Genomic DNA, 24,840 nt, shown 5'->3' with positions numbered 1-24,840 from the left:
TTTTTTTTCCTTGTTTGGTGTTTTATTGTATATTTATTTTATTTTTCTTGTGAGTTGCGTGAGGTTTCGCTGCTCTTGGAGGCGACGCCTCCGATCGCGTTACGGCCGAGTTAAGCTCTTGATCCCTTCCCTCAGGGAAGCCCTTGGATCACACACAGAACTCCTCAGAGTTCATCACATCTTGGATCACACACAGAACTCCTCAGAGTTCATCACATCTTTTCCTTTGCTCCATCATCACTCCCGTTTTCCCGAGTTCCTTCCAGCTGATCCAAACCCTTCCAAGGTCGCTGCTCTCTGTCGTTCCTCTGTCCCACCTGGCTTTGACCTTGTTCGGAAATCATTCCGTTGCCAGCTCCCTCTTCCCTTTGGCTTGTCCTTGGGAGCCAGGGGTGGAGCGTGGCTGGCGAGGTGGCTCCTCACTCCTTCAGGAATTGGGAAAAGTTCACATTCTTGGCTCTTTGCCGGCCCCGGTTACGTCAGTGGTCGTAAGTAACGGTTTTGGGTTTCCGCCTTGACTTGGCATTTCCAGGTGACTCGTCCCGAGCTGCAAGAGGAGCTGCAGGCGTGGAGCCAGGATTGGGAATTCTCTTTGCAGAGCCCTCTTTTAAAAATAACAGCCTGCCTGGAGCGAGGGGATGGGCCTTCCTCAAGGAAGTGTAGATGTTGGATTTGGGATCGGGGAAATTGGTGACTACTACAGAGGGAACATAGAGGGAAATGGGGATCCTGAAGGTGACAATTCCTGAGTGTCTTTCCCTGCGGAATTTGACCTGCACACTCAGTTTTTTGTGGAAGCCACATCCCAGGTTGGATGGGACTTGGAGCAGCCTGGTCCAGTGGAATGTGTCCCATGGAAGGAGGTGACCTTGAAGGTCCCTTCACACCCAAACCGTTCCATGTTTTAATGGAAGTCACCTCTCAATCCCTGTTTTAGGCAGTTTTACCTCAATATTTTTACTTCAGTCCCTATTTTAGAGCCTCTCCTGTGCAGCTCCAGCTCTGTTGGGTTGGGAGATTCCATTGGTAGCCAGCAGCTCTTTGGGGAATAGTCTATTTATACACTAATAGGAAAAATATTTGGCTTTGGGGATGGATGAGATCCTTCCATTGGTTTGACCCTTGATATTTCCAGGTCTGTTGGGGGCTTTGTGTAAGACTCCAAACCTTTCAAGGATGGCATGGTGTGGAACTAAAATAGACAGGGAAAAAAAAAAAAAACAGAGGGAAAAAAAAAAAGTGAAACAGAGCAGTAGGTCCTGAACTCCTCATTTTGCCTCCTGGGGCTTGCCTGGCCTTAAATATTTCCAGGGATGGAGCATCCACAAATTCTCTGGGCAGCCAGGACCTCACCACTCTCACAGAGAAGAATTTCTTCCCAATATCCCATCTGAACTTGCTCTCAGTTTGAAGCACATCCCCCTTGTCCTGTCACTCCATGCTCTTGGAAACAGATCTTTATCTTGGAAATAGATATTTATTTGTCTATGGAATGCTTTGGCCTGGAAGGGACCTCTAGGAGTCTCCTAATCACACCAAAAATGAAGGTTTTAAATCAGTTTTGGACCTGCTGCTTGGAACTGGGTGGAATTTCAGTGCTGATCCCTCTTGTCCCTCTGCTCGTCTTTCCTTGCACTACTAAATAAAAATAAGGATAATAAAAGGATAATTAAAAAACTCCATAACCTGAGAAGTGACAATGAGTCCCTTTCCCCTGTTTTTTTTTTTTTTTCCTTCCTTTTGCTATTTTCTCCCACTTAATAAACTGTCTGATGGTATTCCCAGCACGGTCACAGTTGGAATTACTGATGCCGGCGTGGATGATCGGAGTATCCTCCACTGCTCTGTCAGGATTCCCAAAATCCCGCCCTGGCAGATGCTCAATTCCCTGTAAAAACCTGTGTAGGTTTCTCTGTTCTGCTTTCTGCTTCCAGTTCTTTTCCAAATCCCGGTTTGCATCCTTAATTTTTAAATTTTCTCATGGAAATCTTCTCATTTGATTTTCCTTGTGCCGACGCGGAAGCGTCGGAGGGAAATTCCTCTCCCTGGCTGCTGAGCCCCAGTTAAGCCGTTCATTCCAGGACTTGCTGGATCGCTCCGTGTGCTCTACAAAGCCCTGGAAATGAGCAAAAACCCCTTGGAATATGGAACAGATGCCAGGGTGCACCTGGAATAAGGGATTTGTGGACTCGGCAGCATCTCCCGAGTCCTACAAAACTCTGCTGTTCCAGCAGCTTTGCCGGAGTTTCTGCTTCAGCCTGAGGGGTGGGGAAATGCCTCGACTTCGCTTGTCAACGGGAATTTTGCTGTCATCCCTCAGGAAATCTGAGTTCAAGGAACGTTTCCTCCTCCCCCGTGCCCCTGGATAATCCCCACGCGTGCGGTTTTCAGGAGTCTGTTTCTATTTTGGATTGTTTGGAGCGGTGTCAGTAGGGGATTTTGTGTGGAGGTGTGGATGGGATCGGCTCCAAGGCTGATCCCATGTGTTATCAGCCCTTAAGCCGCCCTCGGGGGGCTCTCCCTTGGAAAAGGGCACGGGAATTCTTGGAGGTTTAGTGTGGGCTGTAAACTCCAGTGTTGTTGCGATGGGAAACTCCGTGTTGTTCCTCACGGCACGGGAAAATATCCTGGGACATCTTGTCCTTGGATGAGGCAGAGGGAGCCCAGGGAAGGGTGAGGGGGTGGGATGTGCCATCAAACTTTTTTTTTTTTTCCCCAATGGAATCACAGAATGGTTTGGGAAGAATCTTGAGTATCATCCAGTTCCAATCCCCCTGCCGTGGGCAGGGACATCTTCCACTTTCCCAGATTGCTCCAAGCCCCATCCAACCTGGCTTGGATACTTCCAAGGGTAGGGCAGCCACGGCTTCTCTGGGAATTCCATTCCAGTGTCTCCCCACTCTCACAGGGAAGAATTCCTTCTCAAGATCCCATCTCTCCCTGCCCTCTGGCAGTGGGAAGCCATTCCCTCTGTCTTGTTCCTCCATCCCTTTTCCAAAGTCCCTCTCCAGCTCTCCCAGAGCCGCTTTAGGCACTGGAAGGGGCCCTGAGGTCTCCCTGAAGCCTTCCCTTCTTCAAGCTGGACATTCCCAGCTCTCCCAGCCTGGCTTCATCCCTTGGAGCATCTCCTTGGCCTCCTCTGGCTCTGTTCCAGCATCTCCATATCCTCCTGATGTTGGATCCCAAAGCTGGGTGCAGAATTCCAGGTGGGATCTCACCTGAGCGGGGCAGAGGGGCAGAATTCCCCCTCTCCTGCTGCCCACGCTGTGGGATGAGCCCAGGATATGGGGGATTTCTGGGATGTGAGCACACATGGATGGGGCACATCCAGTTTTTCATCCACCAAAAACCCCAATCCTTCTCCTTGGAGCTGCTCCCAATCCATTCTTTATCCAGCTTTGGGGTGGGAAAGTGTGCTTGAATCCCAAGGCTCAGGTGGATCAGTGTCAAATGCTCCTTTTGGGATTAAAAAAAAAGCAAGGAATTCTTTCCTTTTGAAGAAAAGCCCAACCTGCCACCCGAATTATGTTGGTTCCTGGCTGGGTCGAGGTGTTTGCAGTGATTGGTGACCTCAATTTAGCAGTGATGACTTCCAAATGCTTTCCCTGTTATCAGGAATCAAGGAGTGGAGCCCTCCCTTATCAGGAAGCAAATCAAAAGGGGAATTTGATGGGGTGAAGCGAGTCCATCAGAGATCCCGCTCTGTTTTTAAAACAAGATTTACTCTGCTCTCTCCACATTAACTGGGGCGTTTTACGGTGCTCCCCTTTCCCTGAGCTTCCGTGATCCATCATTTCCCGGCTCGCCTGCCGGAGTGGCTGTTAGGTTTTACTACAGCAAACACTGTAAAAGGGCATTAGAGCAGTTAAATCTGGAGTCTTGCTTCCATAAGGAAAAAGAAAATGCTGAATTAGGCACCAGAAAAGGCAACCACAGCGATACTTTAATCTTGCATAAATTATCAGAAGAGTCAGAGGCGAGTGATTTTATGTATTGTTAGAGCTTTGCTAATTAATTATTCCAGAATAATTGATGTTTAGAAGCACCAGAGTTGGGTCCTTTCCTGGCTTAATGGACTTTCAATATGGCAGCTGGATTTTTATTTCTTTCTTAATTTTAGCCCTCCCGTCCATGGGGTTAATGAAGTTGCTTTCCTAAATATGAAGAAGTCTAAATAATAATTAATCAAGGAAATATCACTCCACAAATTGTGGGTTTAGGTCAGTGGTGGTTTTGGAGACATTCCTGACATCCAGGGGAACTTGAGTCCCCAGTGGGAATATTTGAAGGATGAAATTCCCTGAAGAAATGGATAAATTTAGATAAGCAAAAGAAGAGCAGGGTTAGATGGGATATTGGGAAGGAACCTTTTGCTGGGAGGGTGGCGAGGAAGTGGAATGGAATTCCCAGAGAAGCTGTGGCTGCCCCTGGATCCCTGGAAGTGTCCAAGGCCAGGTTAGATCTGGCTTGGAGCAATCTGGGATAGTGGAATGTGTCCCTTCCCATGGCAGGGGGTTGAACTGGATGGGCTTTAAGGTCCTTTCCAGCCCAAACCATTCCCAGATTCCCTTTGACAGGAAAAGATGGCCTTCCTTGGCTCTCTGGGATTGGAAAGACCTTCTCATCAATTTCTGCATCTCTTTCTGGAGAGTTTGGATTCATTGTTTCCAAAGGATTTCAGATCCTGGTAAACCCAAAATGAGCCCCGAAATGGGGCTCTGGAATCACAGAATTCCAGCTGGCATTAATCCTCTTTGTGGCACTGGTGGGGCCACAATGGTAACCAGTGGCTGCTTTGGGTCATCCCAGTAACGAAGGATACAAAGAGATGATCCCAGTGGATTTTGGGATTACCTTGGGAATGTGACAAGGGATGGAGGGACAGGACACAGGGAATGGCTTCCCACTTGACAGATGGTGGGGATAGATGGGATATTGGGAAGGAATTCTTCCCTGTGAGGGTGGTGAGGGGCTGGAATGGAATTCCCAGAGAAGTTGTGTCTGCCCTATCCCTGGAAGTGTCCAAGGCCAGTTTGGATGGAAATTTGGGCAACATGGGATAGTGAAAGGTGTCCCTGCCCATGGCAGGGAGCTGGAATGTGATGATCTTCAAGATCCTTTCCAACCAAAACCATTCCATGATTTAATGATCACGACTCTGCAGGGACATGGAGGACTCAGAGATAAAATCCACCGAGGCAAATTGGACCTTGCAGTTTCTTTCCAGAGCTTGGGAATCATCTGCTTGGTTGGATTTTGTAGCACATCCAGGTTTTTGGGATCGGGGAAGATGGGGCCTGCAAAGGACAGGTGAGGACAGGCCACGAAGTGAACAAACACTCGTTGAGCCGAAGGGGTTTAGGAAAACAATGTTGTATTTGGGACATACAATGCCAGTGAAGCGATCCCTGCTCCTGAGCAATTCCAGCCCCCGGAGCAGGGGGATGCCCAGCCCCAGCGACTCTCCCACTGTCACCACTCTCCCTGTGGGGCCGGGCAGGGCGTGGGTGGCAGACATTCCATGGCCTGGACACAACGTGGGGAAAGCAGCTTTGTGGAAAAGCATCCTAAACTTGATATCCTTGTTTATCTCTTCTCAGGCCCTGCCTGGCCCCTCGAGATAAACAGGTGCCAGTGCCTGCAATTCCCAACAGCCGCTCCGCTGCCGGAATAATCCCAAAAGGAGCTTGTGTTTACGTGGGGAGTTATTCCTGCCTCCCTTCAGGGCTGGAGCATCCCTGTGGCAAATGGGCTGGGAGTGGACACAGCCCCAGGACCTGGAGTTGCTCCAAGCTGGCCTTGGATGCTTCCAGGGATGAGGCAGCCACAGCTTCTCTGGGAATCCTGTGGCAAGGCCTCAGCACCCTCGCAGAGAAGGATTTCTTCCCAATATCCCATCTAACGCTGTCCTCTGGCAGTGGGAAGCCATTCCCTGTGTCCTGGCATTCTATCCTTTATCCAAAGTCCCTCTCCAGCTCTCTTGGAGCTCCTTTAGTCACTGGAAGGGGCTCTGAGGTTTCCACAGAATCTTCACTTTTCTCCCAGCCCATCTCCAGCTCCTGGAGCAACTCCTTGGCTTTGTTTGCTTCCCTCACTTTCTGGACACATCCAAGATATTCCAGCCCCTTGGACTCATCAATAATTTAAACCTCAGGGTCCCATGCCTGGATTTTTTTTCCTTTATTTCCCTTTTTCCGCTCTATCCCTGCCTAGTGGGATCCCTGCTCCTTCTCCCTGCTCTGGCCCAGCTCTCACGTGCCTTGGCTTAGCACAGGGAATCCTCAGCTCCTCTCCTGGGAGCTCCCAGCATTGCTGTCATTCCCTGAGGGAACGCTGTGCCCTGCTCCAGGGCTGTTTAGTGTCTCGAGTTAGAGACATTCCTGAATGGAACGTCCTTAATTCCCACACAGATGCTGCAGGAACAGCATCAAGCCCAGCAGTAAAATGTAGTGAAGAATTCCAGAGTGAAATCGAGATGGGAAAACTCTGCTGCTGCCAGACTGGAAATCTCCAGCCTTGGAGTTTCCCTGGGCTTTTTAATGGAAGTAGGAGCTTGTTTTATTTTGTCTCATGTCATGGGCTCTGAAGTGAAGCTGGGATCAGTTCTGGAATTCTGGGATCATTTCTGGCTCCTCACAACAAGACATTGAGGGTTTGGATTATATCCAGAGAAGAGCATGGAGCTGGGGAAGGGTCTGGAGCAACCAGGAGCAGCTGAGGGAACTGGAGATGCTCAGCCTGGAGAAAAGGAGTCTCAGGAAGGACCTTTTCACTCTCCACAATTCCCTGAGGGTGGAATCAGGTGGGGATTGGGCTCTGCTTCCAGGGGATAAGGGACAGAACCACAGGAAATGGCCTCAAGTTGTGCCAGGGAAGCTTTAGTTTGGATATTGGGAAAATGTTTTTCATGGAAAGGGTTGTAAAGCATTGGAAAGGGCTTCTTGGGGGAGTGGGGGAGTCGCACCCCTGGAAACATCCAAAAAATGTGTGGATGTGTGGATTTGGCACTTGAGGACAGGGATTAGTGGTGCACTTGGTGGTGCTGGGCTGAGGTTTGGACTCGATGATCTTAGAGCTCTTTTCCAGCTTTCAATTCCATAATTCCAGACTTTGCTCTGTGTTGTTCCTCTTGCTCTCCCTCTCTGCCTTGACCCTGACAAATCAATAACAAGTGCCTGACATCAATGGCTGGGAATTTGGGCATGGAATTTGATTTCTTTTTTGGAGTATCCCAGAATCACAGAATGGGGTGAACTGGGAGGGACCTTCAAGACCATCCAGTCCCACCCCTGCCATGGGCAGGGACAACTTCCACTATCCCAGGTTGTTCAAATTTCCATCCAACCTGACCTTGGACACTTCCAGGGATGGGGCAGCCACAGCTTCTCTGGGAATTCCATTCCAGCCCCTCACCACCCTCACAGGGAAGAATTCCTTCCGAATATCCCATCTAACCCTGCTCTGTGGCAGTGGGAGCCATTCCCTGTCTCCTGTCCCTCCATGCCTTATCCAAAGTCCCTCTCCAGCTTTCTTGGAGCCCTTTAGGCCCTGGAAGGAATAATTAATATTTATTTCTGTTCATTTTTAAATTTTTTTTATTTAATTCCTTAATACGTTCCCAGATATTTCTAGTAATACACGGCAGGAAACATCAATTCCAAAATTTTTTGGTTTTTTTTTGTTGTGTTATTCCATCCCTACAATTCCCAGCCAGTTTTCCCTTTCAACTGAAAGGACATTTTCCTCTTTGTTGCGTTTCCATTAATGGATTTTCACCATGGATCCACTTCCCATTGCGTGTCAGTCGCTGCCTGTTCCGAAGGGCTCATTCCTCACTAAGTGGTGTCGGAAAAGACTTTTCCCTTCCCATTCCATCCTCTTAAAACCCAATCCTGGACATCACAGCGGCCACTTCGGCTGTGCTGACACTTCCTTTGTCCTGTCCCCTCTTCCCAGGGATCTTAGTGCACATTCCAGGTTGCCTCATTCCCTAATGCTTTGCTTTTTCTCCTTTAAATATTCATGGGAGCAGAGTGGCCGGGTTACTTAATGGAGCAGCATTATCCTTGGAATTCAAAGCAGTAGTGTGTTTGTTGTCAATATGTTTTAAAAACTTTTCCCAAATCTTGAATCCTGTAGGATTGAGGTATTTTCCCAATTTTTAAGTCAGTTCTGGAGTTGATGGTTGTGAATGTGCTGTGTTGGGAGAAGGAGAAATTCCATAAACTTCTAGTTTCTCCCTAGACAAGGATGTTTTATCCTATGAAAAGGATCACTGACATTCCTGAGGGATTTTTAGTGGTTGGCTTTTCCTGTAAAATGTGGGTAAGAAGTACTCAGAAGGAATTTTGCATCACAGAGTCATGGAATAGTTTGCATTGGAAGAGACCTTAAAGATCATGGAATTCCAACTCCTGCCATGGGCAGGGACACCTTCCACTATCCGAGGTTGCTCTGCACCCCATCCACCCTGGAATTTGGGCTCGAGTCAGGATTTGCAGCTCCAGATGCTCTTGGATACCCCAGTGGATTACTGAAGAGCAAAATAAAGGAATGCCAGAGATTTTTCAGGGAATGTTTTTTTCCTTCCAGCTTTGCCATCCAGTCAGCTCCCAGTTCATTCAGGTCACTGATGGGATGAGGGCTGGAAGTCTGACTCTCCTGGTCTTTCAATATTCCATATATTTAGGAGATGGTTCCTGACACATGGCCTAGAGAGAATAATTGGATGTGGCAGCTGAGTGAAAAAGGCTGGATGGGATTTTTCCTTCCAGTGTGTGTGGATGGATGAAGTTTGGGGTGATTTGTTTTATTTTTATTTATGGAAAAAATAAAGGGAAACAAAACAAATTCCCGCAAAACCACCAACAAAACCTCTTTATGTTCAAATCAGCTGGGATCCAATTCAGCCAAGACAGTGGGAGACAGGAGGGATTTATTTTCCCTGTTCTGGAATTTCTGGTGGCCTGGAAAGGGTTTTACCATTTGGAGATACTCTGAAATTGGAATACCAGCAATCCCTGGAATACTTGGGGAATGTCCTTGGAGTCCATTTTGAGCTGATTGAAACCAAAGAGTCTTTATTGTTGATGGACCTCCATAACCTTGGGATAAATTTTTTTGCTGCTGCTCGTGGGTTTTCCGGCATGGAAGATGGAAGCAGATCTGGGAAAAAGAGATCTGGGGAAAAAAACTTTGGAAGATCCCAGCGCTGTGGGATCTGGGCAAAAATCCCACCTCCCACCTCTGGGGCAGGAATTCTTCCCTGTGAGGGTGGGGAGGCCCTGGCTCAGGTTTTGCAGAGAAGCTGTGGTTGTCCCGTTTCTGGAAGCATTCCAGGACAGGTTGGATGGGTCTTGGAGAAATCTGGGATAGTGGATGGTGTCCCTGACCATGTCAGTGGTGGAACTGCATGAGCTTTAAGGTCCCTTCCAAAGCATTCCAAGATTCTGTTCCCTGTGCTGTCACTCCCTCCTGGTGTGGCTGGTGATCCTTTAGGTCCCCATTCCTGTAGGATCAGAGTGTGTTGGGGAGATCAAGCAAAAGGAAATGGGGAGAAAATCAAAAGAGTTTGGAGGTCGCAGAGGGAAGTGGAGGAGGGCCAAAGAAATCATGGAATCACTGAGTTTGGGAAAGGCCTCTAAGATCATCAAGTCCAGCCATTAACCCAGCACCAGCCCGTGTTCCAAGTTCCACATCCACACATTTTTTGAACCCTTCCAGGGATTGTGATTCCATGGGAGTCACATGCCAGGGCTTGTCAACTCTTCCCATGGAATTTTTCCCTGATATCCAAGCTGGATCTCCTCTGGTGCAATTTAAGGCCATTCCCTCCTATCCTCGTTCCCTGGGAGCAGATCCCAACTCCCGCCTGGCTCCACCCTCCTGTCAGGGAATTGCAGAGTGAAAAGGTCCTTCCAAAGCCTCCTTTTCTCCAGGCTGAGCCCTTTTCCCAGCTCCCTGAGCTGCTCCTGGTACTTCAGACACTTCCCAGCTCCATTCCCTTCTCTTGGACTCACTGACCTTAGAGGGCTTTTCCAGCCTTTTCGATTCCATGAAAAGGAGGGACTCAAGATTAATGCTGGGAAGAACTGGATCAGTGAGAAAGATGCTGAGGATATTTTGTGACCAGGATTTTAAGGAACGAGAGGAAACCTGGAGCTGCCACCCTTCTCCCTCAGGAGTGATGGAGGGATTCAGGCGGGAAGGAAAAGCATCAAACCCTGGCTTGTTTTTCCTCCCCTCCAGTTTTCTCCGAGTTTGGAAAGTTTATTTCTGAGGGAGAAGAGTGGAGCAGCTTTTTTTTCAGCCTGGAGTGGTGTTAATTGGTTTTTGTTTGAAATATTTACGGGATGGGAACATCAAGGATGAGCCACTCTCCCTCTAAGTGGCCTTGACAGGTGACATTCCCTGGCAGCTCCAAGTCCCCACGGTGCAGTCGGGTGGATTTGAGAAGTGCTGACTCTCCAAATAAACCAGGTTTATGGATTGGTCTCAGTCTTGTCCTACATCTTGTTTTCTTCTGGATTTCGTGGGAATGTTTTGTGTGGACTGGTCGTGGTTTGGGATCTTTGGAAGTTTTTTTGTTCAAGTTGGTTTGTCTAAAATACAGTGCTAAAATAATAGAATTTAGGGAAAGATTTTAATCTGGGAAGTCGGATCTGAGGATTGGTGGGATCTCACTATCCCAGCACAAGGAGAAGGTGTGGTTTTAGGGACTGGAATGTGTTTGGAATGTGGCATGGCTCTGGAAACAGCTGGGAAGTACCAGAGGACCACAGTGAGCCAGAGCTGTGTCTGTGACAGCAAATCTGCACCTGGAAATGTGGGAATCTCTTGGGAAACGGTGTTAAAGGAATCTGTGCTCTGTCATTTATCTTTTTGGCCTTTTTCAGGCCAGGCTGGACAGGACTTGGAGCAGCCTGGGATAGTGGAAGGTGTGGCTGCCCGTGGCACAGGAGTTGGAATGTGGTGATCTTGGGGCTGCCTTCCAGCCCAAAACCATTCCACGATTCTGTGATTTTTTATTTTTTTTTCCCTGTGGAACATTTTCATCCTTGAGTCTCCAGAGGAAGTGTGTCCCTTCTCCCAGAAATCTGAAAATTGAGAGGCTTGACAGGAGGGAAATCCTTGGAGCAAACTTCCCTGTGTGTCCACCGGGATATTTCTTTCCTGTGCCCTTGTGCTGCCCGTGTTGTTTCCAGCCCTGGGAAGCTGCTGTGTGTATCCAGCACGTTCCTCTGGAATGTGGTAACCCCATTCCTTGGGAATACAATTTGAGCTATGACATAATCCCTGGAGCAAGTGAGGAGCCATTAGCAGCTTCTTCCTTACGGCAGTTGGTGGAGCGGAGCTGTGCCTTGGGATTCTGCTCATTCCTGGGTATTTTCTCAGGCTCCAAACTCCGACAGGTGGCACCCGGGAATGGCTGGGCAGGGAATTCTGTTTTAAATCATTCAGCACCTCGGAATGGCTTCCCCTGTTTGCCTGAATTATAGCGTTGACCTCCAGAATTCCTTAGGAATATGCCCTTAATCGGCTCCGTGCAATGGGAGAATCCAAATCTGGAGCGTGTATCCCATCTGGTATCCAAAGGATCCCATCTTGGGAAAGAGAAAACAGGGATAAATGAGAACGAAAAGGAGCTTGAGGTGGTCTCAGCTTGGATTACAGCTGGGTCAGAAATGTTAGAAAACATTTATGGAGCAGATCCAGGACCATGTGGATGTGCTCCATGGATTCAGCGCATTCCAGGGCCCATCTCCCAAGCTGACACATCCTACAAACCTGTTGGGATGTGGATGTGATCCATGGATCAGCATGTCCTCTCTCTGCCCAGCTTTCCCTTTGAAAATTTGGGGTAAAAATTAAATAATTAGGGATGTTAATGAGGGATCTTGGAGCACTTCACGAGAAGAGCTGCTGGTGTCGGAGTGGGGAAGAAGGACTGGAAGGAGCTGGCATTTCCCTTTCTAATTGGGAATTAGGGAACTCTTGGATTGATGTGGCCAAAATGCTGCTTTTCCCAGCTGTCCCTGCTGCCAACCAGTCTCTTTCATGGGATTTTCCCTGAATTTCCATGTCTGGAAGGAAATACACATTTGAAATCCATGAGAATCTGTGCTCAGTCCTTCATCATCCCATTCCTGCAGGATTTTTGGTCGCTTCTTCCACAGCTCCAGAGAAAGGGACAATATGAGGTGGTGCTTTGGAAGTTTATCCCTAAAAATCTTGAATGTTGAGTCCTGAGGGAATGGGAATTGCATGTGGGAAGTAAAAAGCTTAAGGTGAAAGTCAAGGAAGAGGGAAAAATGAGATATCCACCTGTGGGATGTTCCTGGTCGCCTGATCATGGAAGCAGCACTTGGAGCTGGCTTAGAAAACAAGAGTTGGGAAGCAGCAGCACCTCCACAATTCTCCCTCCTTGCTGTCTCCAGGAGCTCCTTCCACGGGTGAAACAAGAGGGGATGGATTAAAAATTCCATAATTAGCACAGTCAGGGCTCTGCTCCAGGCTTGCAGCCGGCATTAATTAGTTATCCCAACAATTATGGCATTGTTAGGAAAAATCAACTCATTCAAGCTCTTTGTTTGGGATTTGTTTGGCACCTCCTGGGATGGGATCCCGGACAATGACTGCGGGATGCTGAGCAGCTGCCAGTGGAGTGATCCCATTAAAATACGGAGATCTCATCTCCGATTCAATTCCAGCTCCAAAGACTATCCTGGGAAGTCATTTTGTTGCTCCCAAGAGCATCTCCAGTTGCAGTGTCACGTTGTCACCCCTTGGAATAGGCTGAGTTATGGCTGTTGTTATTTAAGGAGAAATATTAATGGAGCATTTCCTTTTAATCCCATAACTCTTCCTTATTTTCCCTCCTGTAAACCTGATTTTCCTTCTGCTCTTCCTTGCAGCATTCCCTGCTGGATTTCAGTGCAGGAGCAGGAAATTCACCCCTCTAAAATGCACTTTATTATTTTTATTTGCTCTCAGATTCTGGGTCACTGCTCCCTTTCCTCCCTGAGACTTCCCAGGGAAAAATGAATCCTTACGTTGTTCATCAGCTCTTGGGAATTGTTGGGAATGCTCCGAGTATTTTATACCTGTAATGGAAAATAATAAGTGCTGCTTTCCTGGGTTTTTGTGGGATTTCAGGGAATTTTTGTGCAGTGGAGGAGCAGAGGTGGAAGTAGTGATTCCTGTGATTCCTTGGAATGCTGCTGATTGCATTGCAGCCAAGCTTTGACATTGGGAATATTCAGCATTTGTAGGAATATTTGTGTCTGGATTTGGTCCTGTGAACAAACCTCCTGTGAATAATTGTCCTGATTTAGTAAAATTTAGGATTTATTTCCAAGTGCCAGTTTGGCAATCCAGGAAAGCAAAACCCTTCCTCATCCACGGGATGGGCAGAGGATGGTTTGGGAATTTTGAAGGTCATCCAGTTCCAACCCCTACCATGGACAGGGACACCTTCCACTATCCCAGGATGCTCCAAGCCCCACCCAACCTGGCTTTGGACATTTCCAGGGACCCAGGGGCAGCCACAGCTTCTCTGGGAATTTCATTCCAGCTCAACACCTTCACAAGGAAGAATTCCTTCCCAATATCCAATCTATCCCTGCTCTCTGACAGTGGGAAGCCATTCCCTGTGTCTTGTCTCTCCATCCCTTTTCCAAAGTCCCTCTCCAGCTCTCCTGGGGCCCCTTTAGGCACTGGAAGGGGCTCCAAGGTCTCCCTGGATCCTTCCCTTCTCCAGGCTGGACATTCCCAGCCTGGTTCCATCCCTTGGAGCATCTCCGTGGCCTCCTCTGGACTTGCTCCAGGATGCCCATGGATTGGGATGGAGCTGGAATTAGAACCAAGGTTATGACCTCAAGGTTGGGCTCAGTGGGTCTGGAAAAGGCTGGAATGATCCACCTCCATGGCTGTGATGCTCCAGGATATTCTTCCATCCGATTTTTCCATGTAACAGGAATATTTGCAGGTGTGAAGTGCCAGAGTGCAGGTACAGGAAAGTATAGGAGAGGAAAGATCGTTCTCTTTTCTCTAGGATTACTCAGAGGAATTGGAATTCCTGCTAATTAAGACTTAATTCCTCCCTGTGTTATTCCATATATTGTTATTTTCCTGTGGAGGAAAATTAATTGAATTTTTCTGTAGCCACAAACAGAAAAGAACATTCCAAGAGCATCCCACGGATTTGTGAGATGACACTTGTGGTTCTTATTCCTTTGAGTGACATTTGCACATCTCCAGAGATTGTCTCATCCCTCAGCTCCAGAATCAGCCCATGGAAAAGGAACCAGGAATGTCCTGAGCTGCTCCTTTCCAGGGCCGTGCCTTGGGTTTGACTCCTGGAAGTTGGTTTCGGCAGGCTGCGGAAATATTCCCGCTGAAATCCTTAATGGAAACACCTGTTCCGAGCCATCATCTTTTCCCTTTTCCACCTCTTGCGTCCATATATAACAGCAGGAGTGATGAAAATTCCCAATTAGCTGCCTGTGAGAAAACGAGGCAATGCCAGCTGTGAGCAAGCCACTTCTCCCTCCCTGGGGACAGAGTAACCTTATCCCATTCCCAACTTTCCTCCCAACACTCCCAAGCGGGGGGATCACTCGTGAGGGAGAACGGCGCACGAGGAAAAAGGGGAAAACTGGGAACAAGAGGAGCTCCAACCACGGGTTTGTCCTGGTGTGCTGGATCTATCTTTACCCTCCTTGGCTCGGGACAGCTCTTGGATTTGTCGAGTCCCTACGGAAACATCCAGCTTGGCATCCGACTCACGCCAGGAACGCCGGCCCTGGCTCAGCCTCCGCTCCGCGGCCTTGGGAAGCTCCTCGCTGCTTCCACAGGTGCCTTTCCAATTTTAAAATTCTGTTCGGATACGTCGAATTGATGGGATTCGTCATGGAAAGCTCCGGGCAAGATGTGATTCCCGTAAATTAAAAAAGCATCCCAAGCTGGAGAGGGTGGGAGATCAGGGGCTCCTGAGGCCAGCGGGGAATAGTGCGGGATTCGATTCCCAACACCTCCTGGGGTAATTTTTGCAGATGATCTCATCCTGGTTCTGTTGTTGATTTGCCACTTGGCTCCTCTGATTCCTTGTGGATTGACCCCCCCTTCCCTCATCATCTGTCATTCCATGAGGGCTGGGAAGGAGTTGAGGAGGTGATGGGAGTTGTTGCTGTGCTCCCTTCTCCTTTTCCCAGGATAAAATCCTTGCTCGCTGTCAGCTCGGTGACCCTCACCTTCCTAAAATCCTGGAATAGTTTGGGTTGGAAAGCACCTTAAAGCTTATCCACTTTCACCCTGTGCCATGGGAAGGGACACATTCCACTGTCCCAGGTGCTCCAAGCCCCATCCAGTCTGGCCTGGAAAATTCCAGGGATGAGGACTCCACAACTTCTCCAGGTTCCTGTGCATCTCCCTCAAAAAGCACAGCTGGTGTTGGGAAAAATCCCTGGAAGCTGTGTCACCATTGCATCCAATCCCAGAGCTCCTTTTTCCTTTCTTCCCCTTGAATGCAGTGCCAGGACACAGGGAATGGCTTCCCACTGCCAGAAGGCAGGGGTTACATGGGAAATTGGGAAGGAATTCCTCCCTGGAGGCTGGTGAGGGGCTGGAATGGAATTCCCAGAGAAGCTGCCCCATCCCTGGAAGTATCCAAGGCCAAGTTGGATTTGGCTTGGAGCAATCTGGGGTAGTGGAAGGTGTTGCTGCCCATGGCAGGGGTTGGAATTCCATGATCTTGAAGCTCCTTTCAAGCCCAGACCATTCCATAATCCTGTAATTTGGAGTCTGGATATTCCAGTCAGGATCTGGTACCACCTTGCTCCCTGCAGTGCCAAGAATTTCCCAGGTGCCACTTCCCAAAGGTGTTATTCCAGTACACACCCACAGCTGCAAATCCCCTTTCCTTTTTTTTTTTTTCCCTTGGACCTTTCCCAAAGCTCCCAAACAAATGGGAAGCTCCCGGTCAGAATCTGCAGCTGTCCCTGAGCTCAGGCTGGTGGTGAAACAAGTGGGGTGGGGTTTATTTCCCCTCCCCTTTTCCCGCTGGGAATGTCACAGGGCTGGATAATTCCAGGTGTCTGATTAGCTACGCTTAATTAAGAGCCGGGGATCTTGGAACGAGCCTGAGGGAGTCAGCTGAAGGAAGCCTGGAGGGAAGGCTCAGCTTGTTCCCTGTGGGAATGTCAGCTCCAGGCTACCCAGCCCTTTGGGATTGCTGCGTCCTCATCTTCCCAGTTCCACGGTTTTCTTGGGAAAGGTGTCCTGAGAGCTTGGGGAAGTGGCAGAGTTGTTGCTGACAGTGGAGCAGGACATTCCTTTGCCCCATGGAAAGCATGGTTTGGAATTTGGGATAAACCAGGGCTGCTGCCTGTGCAAAATCTGGGATTTTTGGCTCCTTAAATTCCACCAGGAGAATACTCCACCGCACCCCCTCCATCTTCCAGACAGTGCATTTAAAAAGGAGCAAACATCCCTCTCCTCATCTGTGGATGCTCCTTGAGCTCTATCCCGTGTCAGGATATTCCTTTTCCATCCCTTTCCCGGCATGGATCCTTCACCTTGGCAGCTCCCTGAGGCAGGAGCAGCCTTTTCCTTGTATTTCTGTGCCTCATTGACTCCCATCTGTTCCCACTCTCTGCCTTCAAACCTATTCCTTTTGGCTTTTCCCTGCTTTTCCCCTTCCACTTTCCCGTTTAATTGTAGCTGTGTTGTTGGACTCAGCATTTTCCCAGCACTGAAAAGCAGGAAGAAACTTGGGAATAGGAGATGTGGTGGTGAATAACCCCCCCCCCCCCCCACCCCGAGGCTTTGAGCAAGACCACATCCCAAAGGGATCCTTTTGGGATGATTTTTGGGGATAACTGGACTCAGCCTAGCTTACGTGGAGAGCTTCATTCCATGTGTGTTGCTCCAGCAAAACAAAAAGGGATCTCTTGCCTGTATTCCTTGGTTTGGGATAGATTTTTTTTTTCCTGGATTCCTTGATTTGGGGTTTAATTACACCAACTGGAAATTTCCTTTCCAGTGGGAAAGGAAAATTTGGGGGGGTAGAAAATTTGGAGCCTATACTGCAAAGTTTAAAATTCCCGGATGCCTTTCTCCCTTTCTTTTCGAATTCTTTACAAAGCATATTCAGGCACAGGTGTGGAAATCTGTGGGAGGAAATTGATTTTTCCTTGCATCTTTTTCCCGTTGGGATACGGAGAAGCAGGATCTGACACCAGGACCTGCCGTGGTACCCTCTAGGGGGCACGATGCCTCTGCTGTTTTTCTGGAGAAAGGATTTTTTTTTCCCAGAGGGAAAAACGAACTGAGAGTTACAAGAAGCAGCAAAATATCCGTGTGTTCAGCAGGAATTGTAGCCGGGCCGGAGCTGCTTGGAATTTCCCCGGCAGTGGTGCCCTGCCTTCATTTTTGTGGGACTTTCAGGGTAAATTTGGGTTTAATCCCTAATTCTGCCCGTCAGTCCCAAATAAAGTGAGGCGTATCCCGGCTCCTCTTTAGTTAAACCCTCTGGGGTCTTCATGAATCCTGGATAATTTGGGATATCCTGGATAAGCTGTGAGGTGCAAGAATTGCATTTAAACACCGTGTTGTTTTTTTTAACTCTTTCATTCCCACTATTCCTGAACTATCAGGAGTGAGAGCGGCATAAGATGCTGAGAAAATGATGCTCTGTAAAAAATCCCTTTGGGAATAAATCCTGTTTTCCAGTGCTCCTGTAATTACCTTTTCCCACTCCGTGTGGGATTCCTGCCTTAGGGACAGAGCTGGGGTTGCTTTTCTGCTGCCTCTGGGATGTTTCCCACACGGAGCCGATTCCTGTCTTGTTAATTGATTCCCAAGAACGGTGAGTTAACCGGGAATTTTTTATTGGATCAGATTATTTTATTTCCTTGCCTTCCCAAAAACTTTCGTCCTGTGCTTAGCCACAATTAATTAATTAATCACTGCTTTAATTGCTCCACAAGGGGAGGGAATGGGGTGGCATCACCTCCGGACCCTCTGGAGCAGAACAAGAGCGCGAACGGCTCCGTTGGAAAATCAAATCCATCTTTTCCAATCGGTCCCTGCCGACCTGGATTGTCTTGGATTTTCTGGCAAAGAGCTTCGTGCCAGAGTGACCAAATTGAGGAGTGAAGGGATCCCTGTAAAGGATAAAAATGGGATGTGCATTCCTGGCTTTTCACAGACAAAAATTCGGGATTTAAAAAAATCCCAAACCACCTTCAATTATAATTTGAGTAAATGGGAACATTGCCTTTTTATGATATAAAATTCCTCATGCAAAATAAAAAAGCAACCTCCAAATCCTCATTTTTCCATGAAATATCGTCATGCTGGGAATTTTTTTCCCCCTTTTCCCCCTCTTTTATACATATCCAGGAGGATTTCGTTCCGGAGGCACAAGCTCCGTGCTGGAACTCCGCTCCAGCCCGATCCTGCTGCATCTGCTTCCCTCTGCCTCATCCTTCTCCACTTTTCCTGCTGGGTCAGGATTTTTCCAGCTCGTAATCATTCCAGCAGATGGTGGGATAAAGGGATGCTGACCAGGAAATTACCTGGGAGCCGGGAGCAGCGGCACCTTTATGTCACAGAGTGCCAAAAATCCGTTTTCAGCACGGCTGGGCTTGTCCAGGGAGGGCATGGATTTATGGAAAAGAGTGGGAAAAGCTCTCCAGGTCTTTTCTGGGAATCAGGATAAGGGCTTTTTTTGGAAAAAAAAAAAAATATGAATTGGTGATGTGAACCTGCTGTGGTGGTGATTTAAGGTGGGGTTTGGTGATGTCCTGCAAAGTTTCCACAGGGAAAATCTTCTCTCTACGACTTGAGGCTTCTGGAATTTTGTGTGGGAGAGTGGGATATCCAGGAAATTCCTGGTGGAGCAGGGCAGAGCCTTTGGGATTTGTTGTCCAGTCAGGAAAACTGGGCTGTTTTGTGGATTCAGGCATTTGGTGTTTGGTGTAAGAGGGTGGAATCTCCAGGTGATTCCCAGAGGAGCAGGGCAGACCCTTTGGGATGTATTGTCCTGCCGGGAAAATTGTGTTTTCCCATCTTTTGAGGCTCCTGGTGTTTGATTTAGGGAAATTGGATTTTTAGAAGGTTCCTGGAAAAGCAGGCAGAGCCTCTGGGATGTGTTGTCTAGCCAGGAAAACGGAGCTGTCCTTGGATTCAGGCATTTGGTGTAGGAGAACGGGATCTGCAGGAGATTCCCAGAGGAGTAGGGCATTCCCTTTGGGATGTGTTATCCTTCCAGGGAATGCATTTCTCCCAGGATTTTACCACCCAAAAAGAGGGAAGTGGAAAACCACATCATTCCATAAGATGAATCCTTCCTCCCTCCTCCCCTGTGCCCCTTTTTAAGGAATATCAGCGAGGCAGGTGCTGCTTTGGGAACACAAAGCTCCGCTCCCATTTTCCCAGTGCCTCTCCCGGAGCTCAGGAAGTATCCGGTAAATCAGACACTCCCGGCTCACTCCATCCTGTAATGAAGTGGGAATGAACTCTGGAAAAGGGAAGGGGGGGGGATGAACTCCCCGGAGATTGATGGGATGTGCTGACGTCGGGGCCCAAACACGACCATCTCACTTTTCCAAGCAATCCATCTGGAGCTTCGGTGATCTGTCATCCCGGAGAGCCGGGAAATTCGTTAGAAGACTTGGAAAAGAGCTCCCACCTTTGCGGTTTTTCCGGCCGCTCGCTCCCTCCCTTCGGGAAAGAATTGAGGGGGGGGATGCAAAGGAATCTTTGGAGCTTTTTCCCGGGACTCCTGAGGGTGTAAATTTGGTGGCACAGGAGTTTAAGTGGGCTTAAACACTTGGATAAATCAAGGAATTCCTTAATATTTGGTTTATTAAAAATCGGTTTATTCCAGATTTATTTTTTTTTAAAGCAGGGCCAGAATGGAGAATGGGAAAGAGATTCCTTAGGATTTAGGGCAGTCAAGGAAGTGTTAAAGCAGCTTTGGAAGGAAAAAAGGTGAACTGGGGAATTATTTTTTTTTTTTAGTTTTGTCATTGTTTTTGCTTTTGATCCTTCTGTCTGCTCTAGGAAGAATCTGTTTGTCGTTCTGCTTCCTGGTTTTCTTGCTTTTAAACGAGGAAAAGTGGGATATTGAGGGCTGTGTTAAAAAATTCCTCTGAGGTATCCTAAGGGAAGACCAAAGTATTCCCCATTGTGCTCACTCCTGCCTGGATTTGCATCAAAATTAATCCCAAATTCCATGTAATGATCCAGATTAACCACTTTTTAAATGGAGAGAGAACAATTCCTGGAATCTGAGACCTGGGATGTGACAGGCTCTAATACCCCTTTAAAACTGAATTTGAGATTTTCCTACAGGGATTCGCAGGAGAATTAATCCCAAATTTTGTGTAAAAATTTGATCCAAAATGATCCAGATTTTTAAGGATGAATATCTTGAAGTGAAGGGCAGAATGAACAGAGGATAAAGCTCTTTTAAACCTCATCTTGAGGTTTTCCTGCAGGGATTTGCAACAGAATTAACCCCAAATTCCATGTAAGGATCCAGATTAACTACTTAAAAAAGGATGAAATTTTGGGAAGTGGAATGCAGAGCAGTCCCTGGATCCTGAGACCTGTCCCTAGATTCTGACACTTGGAACCTGGCCAGGGCTAAAGCTCTTTTAGACTTCAGCTTGAGGTTTTTCTGCATGGATTTGGTGAAATTCCATGTAATGATCCAGATTATTAACCACTTTTTAAGGATGAATTTTGGGAACTGGAGGGCAGAGCTATCCCTGGATCACTGATGATCAGTGGGATCAGTGCTGGGGCTGGGATTGGTTTTATGGAAAGGGCCACACAGTCCTTGGTCCAGACTTGCAGCACGCAGTTGTTCCCAATCCAGAGGCACAGCTGGCATGCCATGGCCGTGTCCCAGCATCCCAGGATGTATTAATAGCCCCACAATTTGGGAATTCACGGCTGGACCGAAACCTGACTCCAGCCACTTTCCCACCCTGCACATGGACACAATTATCTTGGAGACTCCAACCATTTCCAGCACCCCTGCTGGAAAAGTGCAGCCCTTTTGTTGACATCCCACTTTTATCCTGTCTCCTGAATTCCTGGAGAAGGGATCAGGTGTTAACTGAAGGGAGGGAAATCCTGGGAAGTCAGGGCAGCACTGATGTCTCCTTTGCTTTTCCAGCAAAGTATCCTGGATGCTGCCTCAGTTTCCCCACCTGATTCCCTCCTCCCTAATCCTCCCACTTGGTTGCTCCCAGGAAGCTGCATGGAGAAAGGAATTTCTCCTTCATTCCATGAAAAGTGGTGGCTGAAGCCCTCAGGGCCAAATCAGTGTGGAGATGGGTGCAAATATCAGGCAGCAAAATGCAAAGTCTATGAGATAAAATCATGGAATCATTAAGGTTGGAAAAAACCCACTGAATCCAAGTGTTCCCTCAGCATTTCCAAGGTCACCACTGACCATGTCCCCAAGTGCCACATCCACACGGATTTGAAATTCTTCCAGGGATGAGGACTCCACCTCTAACCTGGGCAGCTGTGCCAGTGCCTGACCACCTTTTCCATGAAGAAATTTTCCCAATATCCGACTTAAACCTCTCCTAGTGCTGCTTGAAGCTGTTTCTTCTCATCCTGTCCCTTGTTCCCTGGGAGCAGATCCTGATCCCACCTGGCTCCACCTTCCTGTCAGGGAGTTCCTCCTGAGCCTCCTTTTCTCCAGTCTGAGCTCCCCCCGCCCACCGCCGCCCCCCATTTGTATTCCAGAGGTCTTCCACAGAAATTATCCCTGCAAATCCACCCTCATTATCCCTTTTCCTTCCTGCAAATCCTGTAAATACCCTGAACCCCAGAATGGTTTGGAATGTTTTTGGAAGGGACCTTAAAGACCACCTCATTCCAACCCTTTCCATGGACAGGGACAGCTTGCACTAGACTAGGTTTCTGGGATTCCCTTTTGTGGGAGCAGGGAATAGAATATTTATGGAATAAACACACCCATGGTGTATTTTGGTAGTGGTCCTGTCATTGCTTTGCATTCAGTTTGCTGCAAATTCCTGATCCCTGTATCAATAATCACTTCCCAGCTCGTTGTAAATTTCCATCAGATAAATATTGATATTCCACTCCAACTTTATGGATAAACATCCTCCCTGGTTTCCATATTGTCCCAGGTTTTATGGGTAGGAAAAAAATCAAAGGTGGTTTATGGTTTGAAACAGCCTCGAGTTGGTTTGGGTTGTTTTATGTCCACTTGTGTTAATCAAGGGGGAGGTTTGAGATTTATTCCGAGAGGTTTTGGTGACATTTGAGGTATCAGATGGTGTTATCCATGAGAGAATCCAGAGGGATTCTGGGAAGTGGCAAGTTAACAGAAAAGTTCTGGAGTTTTGAGTAGGACTTGGGTATTTTTTTCCCACTTTGGGAACTTGCTGGGAGCCTGTGGGTCTGCTTGGTGTTTGTGTCACCCTCGGATCCTGAGGAGCTCCTGGAGGGGCTGGAAAATCTCTGTCTGCAAATGAAGCTCTGATGGAAGGTGCTGCTCCCGGGGTGCCTCTTCCCAGGTTCCTCGGGGCGGGAAGCAGATCCTGCGGGCACCTCCCGTGTGATGTCTGTGCTCAGCAGGAAGGGAAAAAACCGGAGAGAAAGGAGAAGAGGAGGTGTGCCATGTGCTGCTCCGCTGGCTCTCCCCACCCTTAAATTGCTCGGAGACATGGCACTGGCTCCGTGGATTCCTGGGAGCCACCACCCTGAAGGAAGCACTTTTCTTCCCGTAAGAGCCGAGGGATGTCTGGGGACTTTCCTGACACTTTTGGGACTCGCGCAGGTACATCAAGAGGAGAAAATCAGCCTGGAGAAGCCTCTTCCTGAGGTTTGTGCTGAGCTTGGAGGAAGATTTTGCTTAGCTGATTGGCTTTTGTTATCCTTGAGGATGTTTAGCCCCCTCTGGAAGACACATTCCTTGGGCTGGAGCTGGTGGGAGGAGGAGTTGGGGGGACACTGGGGACAGCTTGTGTTGAGCTCCTGGAGAAAAACAGCTGGAATGTGTAATCCCAGAAATAAGGATATAAAGCTGTCCCCAAAGGGACATGCTGAAGGGCCTGGAGGGGAAAAACCTGGAAGAGACTGCGGGAAGAATCATTGGGATCTTGAGTTTCCTCAGGAGTGGCAGCTCCAATCTCTGCTCTCTGTGACCACAGCCAGGACCTGAGGGAATGCCTGGAAATGTATCAGGGAAGGTTTATATTGGATATCAGGAAAAGGTTCTTCCTCCAGAGGGTGGTTGGGTGCTGGGACAAGATCCCCAGGGAATGGTCATGGCCCCAAGGCTGCCAGAGCAGTTGGAAAGGGTTCTCTGGCACAGGGTGGGATTTTTGGGATGTCCTGTGTGGGGACAGCAGGTGGACTCGTTGATCCTCATGCTTCCCTTCCAACTCAGGATACCCTATGAATCCAGAGGGTGTTTTGGCTGGTGGACGAATCCCTTTGACCCCTAAGTCTATTCCCTGTCAGGCACAACTATCCAAGGAATATTTTAATGTGAGATTCAGTAATTTTCTGCCTTGAACACCTTAAAACCTGTGGTAAAATCAGCGCCTGCTCAGCTGTTTTCTCCTCAAGCCCATCTTTTCCATGAGCATCTGATTCCCAAGTTCTCAGCTTTTTTCCCCCCTCCTGTTAATTATTATAATTACTTTTAAAACCTGGCCCCTGATTAGGCACTAGGTGGACACAGTGGCTGGGTTTTATTGCAGAACCTGCTCCTGCTCAAGGAGTTATTTTTGCTGAAGGCTTCCCCGGAATTGCTGAGTCAAGACAACGCTTTGATGGGATAAACATCTTCCCTCTCCCTTCTGTTCAGACCCTGGAGCCCCATTTGCCTGAGTAAAGACGTTGAGTTTCTTGGAATGCAGCTCCTGTTAAAGGAGCCCTGGAGCAAACACAGCGAGCTCTTGCTGTAATTTAAGAGTTTATTCCCAAGTCCATGAACCATGGACCCAAATTCGGGAGCTGAAAGTTGCTTCCTTGTCTTGACCATATCTCTCCCAAGACCTGCAGGTGGGTTTGAATTCCCAGTGATCTTGGAGCTGGTCAGTGCTTTCCTCATGGAGACACCACCTCGGAGCCACTGGTGGTCACCTGCTCCTAATGTGGCTTTCCCAGAAGGGTTTGGCCAAGAGGTCAGCGCTCAACTGCTCGACGGAGCCATTCCTGACGGATGCACGGAGAGGCTTCCAGGGGGAGCGCGTGGGGTTTACACAGAAATAGTCGCTCATCCGACTGAATCGTTAATGCCCGTTGCCCGCGGAGACTAATTAAGGAGAGCTGCAGCTGTTTTGGGAAGCACTTTGTGGGGATTACACGGCGAGCGCGGGCTGGAGGAGCTCTCGGAGTGTGAAACATTAGGAAAGGCGTTTCGTGCCGCCGCGCTCCGAGGAGTTAAGGGAAGGAGGGGGGGTTGTGGGGACAGAGTTTTCCAAACTGTTTTCTTGGAGAGGGTTTGAGTTTGGCCAGATAACGGGATGTGAGTGGTGACAGCCTGGATTTGGTGTGGACATGTCAGGAACCTTGGGAGAGAAAGGTTAATGGGGTGTCCCTGCTGCCTTTCCCTAAAATCCTGCTGCCTTTTCCATGTGCTCCTCTGGGAATTGGGGCAGCTGAGGGGGGTTAGTGCTTTCCTCTGTCACTTTGGTGGCTCTGAAGAGCTCATGGGAAAGACTTTGGGTTTGTTGTTCAGAGAAAGGAGCGGAGCTGGGAAGGGTCTGGAGCACCAGGAGCAGCTGAGGGAGCTGGGAAAGGGGCTCAGCCTGGAGAAAAGGAGGCTCAGGGGGATCC

General features: G+C 48.4%; 2 protein-coding genes across 2 annotated transcripts in view; both read left to right on the top strand.

Annotated features, from left to right (window-relative positions):
* Positions 1-24,840, top strand: part of ZC3H3 (zinc finger CCCH-type containing 3) — a 125,543-nt gene that overhangs the window by 10,821 nt on the left and 89,882 nt on the right. The window lies entirely within an intron of this gene.
* TOP1MT (DNA topoisomerase I mitochondrial) overlaps positions 1,253-24,840 on the top strand; it is a 350,131-nt gene continuing 326,543 nt past the window's right edge. Inside the window, exon 1 of the mRNA XM_064399335.1 lies at positions 1,253-1,256. The gene's annotated coding sequence lies outside the window, so the exon portion shown is untranslated. The remainder of the gene's footprint in view (positions 1,257-24,840) is intronic.

The sequence above is a fragment of the Passer domesticus genome, chromosome 1 (assembly GCF_036417665.1).
Source record: "Passer domesticus isolate bPasDom1 chromosome 1, bPasDom1.hap1, whole genome shotgun sequence".
Lineage (NCBI taxonomy): Eukaryota > Metazoa > Chordata > Aves > Passeriformes > Passeridae > Passer > Passer domesticus.
Note: the sequence above shows the minus strand (reverse complement) of the source record. Positions and strands in the feature narration are given on the sequence as shown.